This window comes from Brachyistius frenatus, unplaced genomic scaffold (genome assembly GCF_029030835.1).
Source record: "Brachyistius frenatus isolate BFR_SWC_R1_liver_20210118 unplaced genomic scaffold, ASM2903083v1 Contig_2, whole genome shotgun sequence".
NCBI lineage: Eukaryota > Metazoa > Chordata > Actinopteri > Embiotocidae > Brachyistius > Brachyistius frenatus.
The window spans coordinates 4,806,852-4,817,500 of record NW_027210601.1 but is presented as its reverse complement, the minus strand read 5'-3'; positions in this window follow the sequence as shown (position 1 = coordinate 4,817,500).

Genomic DNA, 10,649 nt, shown 5'->3' with positions numbered 1-10,649 from the left:
TAAAATATGTATGGATAACATTTGAATAGTTTTCAAGGAACACTTTTTATATATATATTTTCACTCTATTCATTCCTTAAATTTCTTCTCCTTTTGCCTCCTTTTCTAATACTGTAGGCGCATGCTGGAATACAATCAGATGAACCTGTTTCTGTGTCCTCTACCTGTTGCATGCCCGTCAAGGGTCATCAAGTTGAAGCATGTTTGATTCCTAAGTTCATGACCACAATGATCTGCTGTTCAAACAGGGCAGAAAACATAATAGTATATGAAAGTCAACGCCCATCCTGACAACTCCTGAACAGCAGATTAATTTATGTGAAATATAACAATTGTACGCTGTGTCCTGACATCTATTTACTTCCTAGAGTGTCTTCACTACTCGTGCCCATCCCAGATTCGTTATATTGGTCATGAAAGCCAGGGTGATGCAATAGACTTGTAACAAGAGCGTGTGATTCAGACACACATGACATGGAATGTGTCTGGAGGTCACGCAGTAAGAGGTTTGTAATGGGATATAAATTTGTGAGCAGCACAGGACATGTTTACATCATGCTTTTGGTGAGATGCATGACATCAGTCGTGACCTTGACACGTTGACAGCTTTGACCTCAGGAGTAAATCTTTACAAACTCTGTAAAATGACAATTAAGTTGAAATGCTGCTTCCTAAAGTCACCTGAGGTGTCCAGATAAAATCATTAAACAGCTTGAGATTCAGTTTTGCATCTTGTAGGTCAGAAAACGCATTAAAGCAATAGTTCAAAATGTTGGGACATGTGCTTGCTGAGAGATAGAACTCTCATTTCTATGTACCACACATGAGGCTACCAGTGGCATCTGGTTAGCTTAGCACAAAAACTGGACACGTGTGGAAATGTCTAGCCTAGCTTTGTTCTAATGTTCCAAAATCCAACCCTTAAGCTTATAAATCAACACCTTTTTCAACCCCTTGCCCCAAACTGCCATGTGTTTCATAAAGTTGCACCTAATTATTTGGCAGTTAAGGTGACTATCAGCAGTGGCGGTTTCAGCTCTACAGACATTTCAATAAACCTGACCTGCATTCGATATTGATTGCCTCAATAAGGTGCAATAACTGCTTTGATAAGACTGTTCTCTTTTCTCTTGATGTTGATACGGTTGTTACTGAGTGACTAACCAAGCTGGGTAAATGTTACTGATGTATAACAGTCATCACTGAACAGTAAAACGTTAATAACATTGTTGGTTTGGTCTGTGAGCTCCTGGGGGGGCAAAGGTTAAATTAACTGGGCGTCTCTGAGATTATGCAGCCGCCCTACGCTTTTACTATGGACAAAAGTTGTATTGCAAAAAGAATAATTGATGAAGAAACTATGTGGGCATGTAATCAAGATTGTTTTTCAGACATTGTTGTAATGAAAGCAGTTTAGACTCACATTCTGAATGCATAACCACACTGACAGTCAGCTGAAATGATATCAAAGGAGTGACACAAACAAATCAGAAACCTTTGGCTTTTTCTTGAAAAGGCACAAGACCAGTGACAAATTAAAGTGTAGCGTAATCACGCTGTCTAGCTGATTAAGTAAATTATTATGTACAGTGCATGTGACAATTTGATATGCATAGTTGCCCTTTAACACAAATCCTCACTTCAGTAAATCAAGAGAAAGCAGTTGCCATCCAGCTATGCAGCTGAATATAAAGGGGATGGTGGTTGAATGAATGACAAGCAGGCACCTGCGGGCACACTGTGCGTTGCAAAGGAAAACCAGACACAAACAGTGAGTGGACTAGGGCTAATCCTCTCAGAGCCCTAGTCACTGTTGTCACATTCTCCTTCATACTGCTAATATCTTTATCACCATCACCACGTTGAGGGACAAGAGACATGCCAAGGCATAGTGGGTACTGATGACACACTTAAACAGAGGTGTAGCAGCACTCCCAGTGGGCTTCCACACAGTGCCATACTGTATGTGAGTCACAGGTTGGTGTGACCCAGGAATCCCTTTGAAAGTCTGCTGCTTGTCTCGCATTCTCTTACATTCCTTCCCTTCCACGTTTGTTTCATGAACGTGGAAATCTGACTTAATTTTTGAGTTATTTTCCTTCATTTAGGTCTGGCAGCAGCAACGCATTCCTGCAAGAGCAGGGTCAGCCTCCGCAGATAAAGTTGGACCGGCTGCTGAAGTGGAAACTGCACCTAACCAGTCCCCTGTTTTGATTCCTGAATAAAATATGTGAGGTCAGGGTGACAGGACAATACCTGGTGGGTGAAAATGCACGACGTTAGATTCCTGGATGTGGAATATAATTGAATAGACTTTCATTTCACAGCAGCATTCAGGTCCCTCAGTTAAAGGGGAACCTCAGAAGTATTATCAGGGCCTGATGACAGGACAAAAGAGGGTGGTCTGTGTCTAGTGATATAGAGAGAAGACTGTGACAACAGCTCCTGCTGTGTCGCAGGTGGGATTCTGTTTTTACTCACCCTTCACACAGGAAAATCAGTTCTGCAGAACAACAGTGTTCATATATAAACATTGGATGTAACTGTTTGGATTATTGGCTTGGGTTTAGAGGGGAGTCTAATGAAATAGAAATCTAGTCTTTAACTACCTCTGAACAAATTTAAAACTGAAAACCTGCTTTTGACAATTTGGGAGATATGCATTATTTATTTTCTTGGCAAAAATCAGATAAAAAAAAAAGGTGGATACAACTTGAGTTTTAAAGAGTAATGTTGATGTTCTTATCTAACTCTTTACTTCAGAGCAAATTATTATATTTGCCAATATGTCAAACTACTTTAAAAGATATCTGAAGGGTGATACAGAGAACAGATGGGGCTTTGGAAGGAGATTGTTATAGGCGTGTGAAGGATGTTATGACAATACACGTTCCCTCAAAATTACTAATTTACAACTCAGTGCACTGCACTGCTTGGTGGAGTGAACATTTAATTTAAGATCAAAGATTGACAGTTTGTTTTGGGACAAAACATAAAAATGAAGCACTATAAAATACAGTATATTGTCTACTTTTGTTAGTTGAATTGTTGTTAATAGTTAAGAATGAGTTGAAGACCCAAAAAGCACTGCTGTTAATGATTCCTTATTAACCTTTTGGTGTGGACAAACTAACAGCACTCTTAAGCAGATAATATAATCCTTCTGTATCACTGCTGTAAATCAAAGGTCACAGATAAGTCTTAACATGTATATACATAGATTAATTCAATATTTTACAATGTTGTTTAACTTGCTGGCACAATCCTAGTTTGTAGAGAAAAAAGGAAACAGTTTTAGGCCAACTCTTCAAAGCAGGAAACACACATTGTGTGCTCTCTTCGGGGCCTGTTGGAAGTGTTGCTTCTATGTTTAGATATAAAATTAATTGTGACGTGAATATCTCAGTTGTGGAGTAAATTTTACAAAGGAAAAAGTGACAGTTCCACACCTATCATAAATAGAAGTCCTGCATTCAGAATGTTAAAAGTAGGCCTTTTTAAATATAATTGTTATTAGGCTATTTATTGTCGCTACATAGTGTTCATTTAAGAAACAATTAAGGGAATAACAATTGTAAAACTAAACACTGAAAATTAGGCCTTTTAAAAGCATATACATTTAGACCCTATTTATTTTCCCTCCTTTACTTTTCAGGTCTTTTAAATGGTAAAAACTTGCTGTAGCTTCATTTTAATGAATCCACTGCAACCAAAAGCATCTTTTGTGCAACTTCCAAACAAAAATAGTTACAAGAGAAACAAGGGTCATCACAAAAATACCCGAACATGTGTAGGTCTTTTTTACACGCAGCTCGTGAACGCAGCACAGCGCAGGCTCAACGAACATGCTATAATGATGACACGGTAGTTTCAGGATGACAGCAGCTGCTGTAGGCGGTGCAGGGCGGGACCTGGGACGTGGAGGACGAGTGCGACGTGACTACCCCGATTGCTTGCTTGTTTGTTGTGCACGGATGTCCGCGTGGTGCCTGTTTATCCTCTTACATCAGAGGGCCACACCTTTAGGGCACCTCCAGGACTTAATCGAGACGGTATTAGTGCAGAGGGTTCCGTTCCTTGATCTGCTCAATTTCAGGAGGACAACTTTAAAAAAAAAGCTCCTGCACCTTTAGGAAAGATCGACACAACACACCTGTAGTAGTTTACACCAATAGGGAGGCGCTGTAGTCTCCTGTTGTAGCTGCTGCAGGTGGAGCTAGTTTGTAAAAAGTTGTATATGCAGGTCCCACATAAATCTTAGGAGTCATCAAATGATTAAAGGAAAGAAGAAAAAACTTTCTCTTTTCAGTTTCTGGATTTTTTTTTTTTTTTTTCTAATCTTTTATTTTTAGTGAGATTTTGGGTCATTTGAACATTTATTGAAATTAAACCATGAGATAAGTTTTGAGGGAAAAGTCACTATTTAGTGGAGCTGTAAACAACTCAGACATCTGAAATGTGACCCGGACTACACTGATTTTTGTAAGACATCAAAGGCCAAACAGTCTGGAACCCAGTGGTTTATCTTCAACAATGGGTTGTATTTTAAAAGCTTGTTATATTGTCCATTGTTTCAAATCTCCATCTGAAAAGTAACTAAAGCTGTCAAATAAATATAGTGTAGCAAAATAGTACACTATTTCCCTCTGACATCAGGTGGAGAGGAATAATACACTATAATCAAATAGTCGAGGAAATACAAGTACCTGTAAATTGTAGGCTATCTAAGTAGTATTTGTGTAGATGTAGACAGTTGCTCTTCAGGGCTGAGAATGACAAATGGGGGCAAGATATTTGTACAAAACTCAATAGACATCACTGTCAGATAGCAGGAAATGGAAGTTTGTGAGTTATTATTAACGCAATTGTCCCCTGGTGTCTCCTGGCCTACATATAAACACAATGCAGAGCAACTGTCTAGAGATTAACCTGAAACATGGACAGGCACAAAAACACACAGTTATCCAACAGGTCATGTTGAGAGATGGGGGCCAAAGGTGATTGGGCAAATTCTACTCTAACTTTATTCATGTCACAAATCATCAAAATAACAAGATTCGAACATTCAAACAATACTGTCTTTGTGCTGGCACAAGTACAAATAGATAAACCTGAAAAAAAAAAACACACACACACACACACAGAGGCCCTCGTGTACAGTGTAATGTCAGCAAATCTGTGACACTGAGCCATACTGGCCTGTGCTGTAAGGATCCTCTGGACAATATAGCATTCAGGGGATTAATGCTTGAACCAGTTTACTCAATCAGTAGATACAAACCAGCAAGTTAATCCTTAACAGACAGACAGACAGACAGACAGACTCCACTTAAAGCAAATCTTGTCAATCCAATCCTCTACTATAATGTATTTCAGTACTTTTCAACACTTGAATATAACGTGCATTAAAATATTGGTCTGAAACACTTGAAACAGTGCTCGGATAGGCCTTTGAAAGGAAATACTAATCTTGCTTTGGAGGACAAAGAGTGTTAATTACATAAAATGAGGACTAAATTGGAGAAATACACAAGAAGCAGAAAAGAAAATGAAAGAGAGATGCTTCTCTGTCCCCGATCCCTCAGTGTGTCACTCAGTCACATGCTCGGCTGCTCTGTCCGAATGCCAGGTTCACTCTCTGAGTGTTATCTCTGTTGGCCAGTCAGCGGAGGGAGGGAAGAGAAAAAAAGATGGAGGACAGGAGGGCTGTGTTGCAATCTAGGTCGCCAACCAGTAATCCCACAGGGTGGAAGTATGTCGTGGGCATACAGTGCCAAATGCTGAGATGCTGAGCTCACCCAACTCCTCTTCCTTGCCCTCTGTCCACTAAATTCCTGTCTCATGACAGACCTCATTCGGTTTACTATTGGCTCACATGTTCTAATGTTATCTGCAAGAAATTCCTGACCTTGATAAGGGCTGTCAAGGCGGGGGAAGGGGGGGAGCTGAAATGTATAACATGAATCAATTAATCTCTCAATACATTATTTTGATTGCTTCATGACTCAAAGGCGCTGCATGACACTGAAATGAAACTCCTGCTCAAGTGACACAGTTTTTCAGATGATTTGTGTTGGAAACAAATGTAGACTGTGTGGTTTAAAGTCAATTTACTGCCAACTCGGGTCATGGTGACTGAGATTCAAGATAGTGGAGAGTTTTCACTCATGTGCACAAACATTATCACAATGAAAAAGGAGAGTGAGAGACTTTCTCACCTCTAAGCTGAATATCAGAATATTTCTCATTTGAAGGGGTTGTATCAACAGTTTGATGTGACCAAAATCAGGACAAATTTTGATTTGATCTTGTGGTTTTCACACTTTAAAATCTGAACATAGACGTAAAATAAAGAACACATCTGTTTAATATTCCATATCTGCAGTCGAAGAGGTTTTTAAAGTCTTCCAGTGTATTTTAAGCTCTAGATATTTCAAATAACCTCTAGTACATTCACTCTACTTACAGTCTTTCTTTACCACTTCCTTCAAGGTCTGATTGTTGACTGGTCATAAATTACCACCTGTCCTGTTCCCTAACAGCCGGATGTGGTGATGGACAGGGGGACACTCTTCTGCTTGGTCTCCCAGCTCAGTCCCTAACACATGCAAATTGTGTGTTTGTAGTCAGTGGAGCTGTGTCAATAATGCAAGCAGAATGTGCTTTTTTCATCATCTCTGACTCTTGGCCTTTGTACCCATAGTCAGATATTTTTGAATGATAAACTATTGCAACTCTACCCCACAGAGCACAACCCGTTTGAAGCTACTGCAATTTGCAAATTCACCCATGAGCTTTTCACATTGTGGTCTTCACATTCCCCTTTTGACCTACCCTGTCCTCCTTCTTTAGGCCATAAGATTATCTTAAAAATGTATATAATCTCCATTGGTAAACTCGCAACTTGCAGTGTGAATAGGACTAAACATATTTTGGTTCAAACAAGCTACTGCATGCTTCAGATGTGCTGCAAATAGAAAAGCAAACAGATTTCATCTATAACATGTTTGCTCAACTCAAACTCGCCACTGTGGTCAGTCAACTCAATTATATCAGTCATTATGGGGTGACTGTGTTCAAAGTTGAAACATTAAACAAGGGCAACATATTTGCATGATTAAATCAGGCCATATTTTGTTTTTTGTCTTTATTGCAGAGGTCCTGAGATGTTGCAGTTTCTTTACACCTCTAACATGACCTGCATTTTCAGGTAAGATTAGTCTCCAAGACCTTGTTGTCTAATAGAGAAATAAAGTTACCAGAATGCAATTCAATATAATAGTGATCGACAAAATAATGAATCTTTGCATAAAATAAACAAAAGTACAAGAATGTCAAAAATGATTTTTTTTTTTATTGTGAAGCCGATACAAAAGCTTAAGCTAAATGTTGAGATACTTGCGGTCAGATCACAATCTAAAACAGTACAAAAAATTCTGTGTACAAAATTTATTGAAAACAACAACAAAAACAAAATGTTGTGGGACTATCAAAAAAATAACAATGACAATATTGTGGCACTATCAACCGAAGCATATACAGTGCATCCAGAAAGTATTCATAGCGCTTCATTTTTTACACATTTTGTTATGTTACAGCCTTATTCCAAAATGGATTAAATTCATTTTTTTTCCTCAAAATTCTACACACAATATCCCATAATGACAAAGTGAAAATAGTTTGTTTAAAATTTTTGCAAATCTATTAAAAATAAAGAGCGAAAATATAACACGTACATAAGTATTCACAGCCTTTGCTCAATACTTTGTTGAAGCACCTTTGGCAGAAATTACAGCCTTAAGTCTTTTTGAGTATGATGCTATAAGCTTGGCACACCTATTCTTGGGCAGTTTCTCCCATTCTTCTTTGCAGGACCTCTCAAGCTCCATCAGGTTGGATGGGGAGCGTCGGTGCACAGCCATTTTCAGATCTCTCCAGAGATGTTCAATCGGGTTCAAGTCTGGGCTCTGCCTGGGCCTCTCAAAGACATTCACAGAGTTGTCCCGAAGCCATTCCTTTGTTATCTTGGCTGTGTGCTTCGGGTCGTTGTCCTGTTGGAAGATGAACCTTCGCCCCAGTCTGAGGTCCAGAGCGCTCTGGAACAGGTTTTCATCAAGGATGTCTCTGTACATTGCTGCATTCATCTTTCCCTCCATCCTGACTAGTCTCCCAGTTCCTGCTGCTGAAAAACATCCTCACAGCATCATGTTGCCACCACCATGCTTCACCGTAGAGATGGTATTGGCCAGGTGATGAGCGGTGCCTGGTTTCCTCCAAACATGACGCTTGGCATTCAGGCCAAAGAGTTCAATCTTTGTTTCATCAGACCACAGAACTTCGTTTCTCATGGTCTGACAGTCCTTCAGGTGCCTTTTGGTAAACTCCAGGTGGGCTGTCATGTGCCTTTTACTGAGGAGTGGCTTCCGTCTGGCCACTCTACCATACAGGCCTGCTTGGTGGAGTGCTGCAGAGATGGTTGTCCTTCTGGAAGGTTCTCCTCTCTTCACAGAGCAACACTGGAGCTCTGTCAGTGTGACCATCGGGTTCTTGGTCACCTCCCTGACTAAGGCCCTTCTCCCCCAATCGCTCAGTTTGGCTGGGCGGCCAACTCTAGGAAGAGTCCTGGTGGTTCCAAACTTCTTCCATTTACAGATGATGGAGGCCACTGTGCTCATTGGGACCTTCAATGCTGCAGACATTTTTCTGTACCTTTCCCCAGATCTGTGACTCGATACAATCCTGTCTCAGAGGTCTACAGACAATTCTTTGGACTTCATGGCTTGGTTTGTGCTCTGACATGCACTGTCAACTGTGGGACCTTATATAGACGGTGTGTGTCTTTCCAAATCATGTCCAATCAACTGAATTTACCACAGGTGGACTCCAATCAAGTTGTAGAAACATCTCAAGGATGATCAGTGGAAACAGGATGCACCTGAGCTCAATTTTGAATGTATTTGCAAAAGCTGTGAATACTTATGTACATGTGATTTCTTCGTTTTTTATTTTTAATAGCTTTGCAAAAATTTCAAAAAAATGTATTTCACGTTGTCATTATGGGGAATTGTGTGTAGAATTTTGAGGGAAAAAAATGAATTTAATCCATTTTGGAATAAGGCTGTAACATAACAAAATGTGGAAAAAGTGAAGCGCTGTGAATACTTTCCGGATGCGCTGTATGCTTACTAAGATAAGTCCTTTGTCTCACTGAACTGCACATTAAGGGACTTTAAGATCTCCTTTGAACTACTTTCAGTTAAGTAGTTGGGTAAAATCAAGGTAGAAACAAAGAAAGGAAATACAGGTCAAAAAAGGCTCCTTGTGGGATTTTAAAACATCTGACCTTTTTAAGAACAATCTATCTGGGGTGTATGACTCCCTCACTGACTTAGAACATACCATAGTGCAGAATCAAAGAAACATGTTTGCAATCAAAAACGGAGCACATCGTGGGTAAATGCTGGGCTAGAGTAAGCGATGCAACTGCGGTGTTGGCTGCTTAAATAAGGAGCAACACTGGCACTTGTGTAGATGGGGAATGAGAGTGCAGTGGGTGCATGGTATGTGCTGCCTCCTGCTGAATAGAGGGGGAAACTTCCAGATGAAGTTGGAAAGATGATCAGCTCTTCTTCATCCCGGACGAAACTCACATCCATGCAGGTCGTCTGTACATGGGTTGAGGCTGCTGCTCCGCTCTGACCTGCACATTGGACAGAGGAGACGCTGCGGAGGCCCGAGCAGAGGGACTCTCTCTCCTCAAGAGGGAATCAATGGAGAAAGGGCCGCTGAACTTCACCTGACGTGAGACCTGAACAGCTCTGTTGGAAGCAGCTGCAGGAGAGCGGACAGCTGGGCGCTGCTGCGATACTCCGTTCAGGTTCTCCGTCTCCACTTTGGAGGCCAACTCGGGGAAGAGCTGCAGGATTCCTCTGAAGTGAGGTGTTAGTGCTAAGACAGACATGGAAAACATCTGTGATCACGTGCACAAAAATCAAAGCAGCGTGCAGGCCACAGAGTCGGCTGTAATTATATCATAGCAACATTTTAGCAGGTGAAGGGCAGCATTTTCCTCCCTCTCTCTCCCCTCCAAAAATGGCGTGCCTGCTTTTTGATTACAACTCATCACCAAAAATGCAATACTGATGGCCATTGTCAAAAAGAAACTCAACACTGCTGGTGACACACAGCCGGTGTGGACAAACACGTGCAAGTGAGCTGCAGATGTGCAGTGAGGGAGAGGTAATGCACACAAGCAGGCAATCCAACATATAACGACACACTTTAAATTCATTCAACACATCAAAAAATTCTGCAAATTTTCACAGTGGATTTCTATTACAGGTAAACTTCAGCCTGGCTTGGCCTACCACAAAGACAGGAAAAATTTACAAAACCATGTGCTTTCTTACGGAAAAAAATTGGTCAACGATCTGACTCAAACAATTGTTTCATAAAACACAATCCCCGTTTATTTTGTTTAAGGAAAAGTTAGTCGTGCAACACAGTATTTGATGTGGAATATCCAACATTATCCCCAAAGTTTTTAACACAAGTGTAACATTGAAACCCAACAGTGGTCTGGAAAAATGTAAGATTTGAAAAGTAGATTTGTTTGTGGAAGAAAGGCAGGCGATGTGGAAATTTTAGGG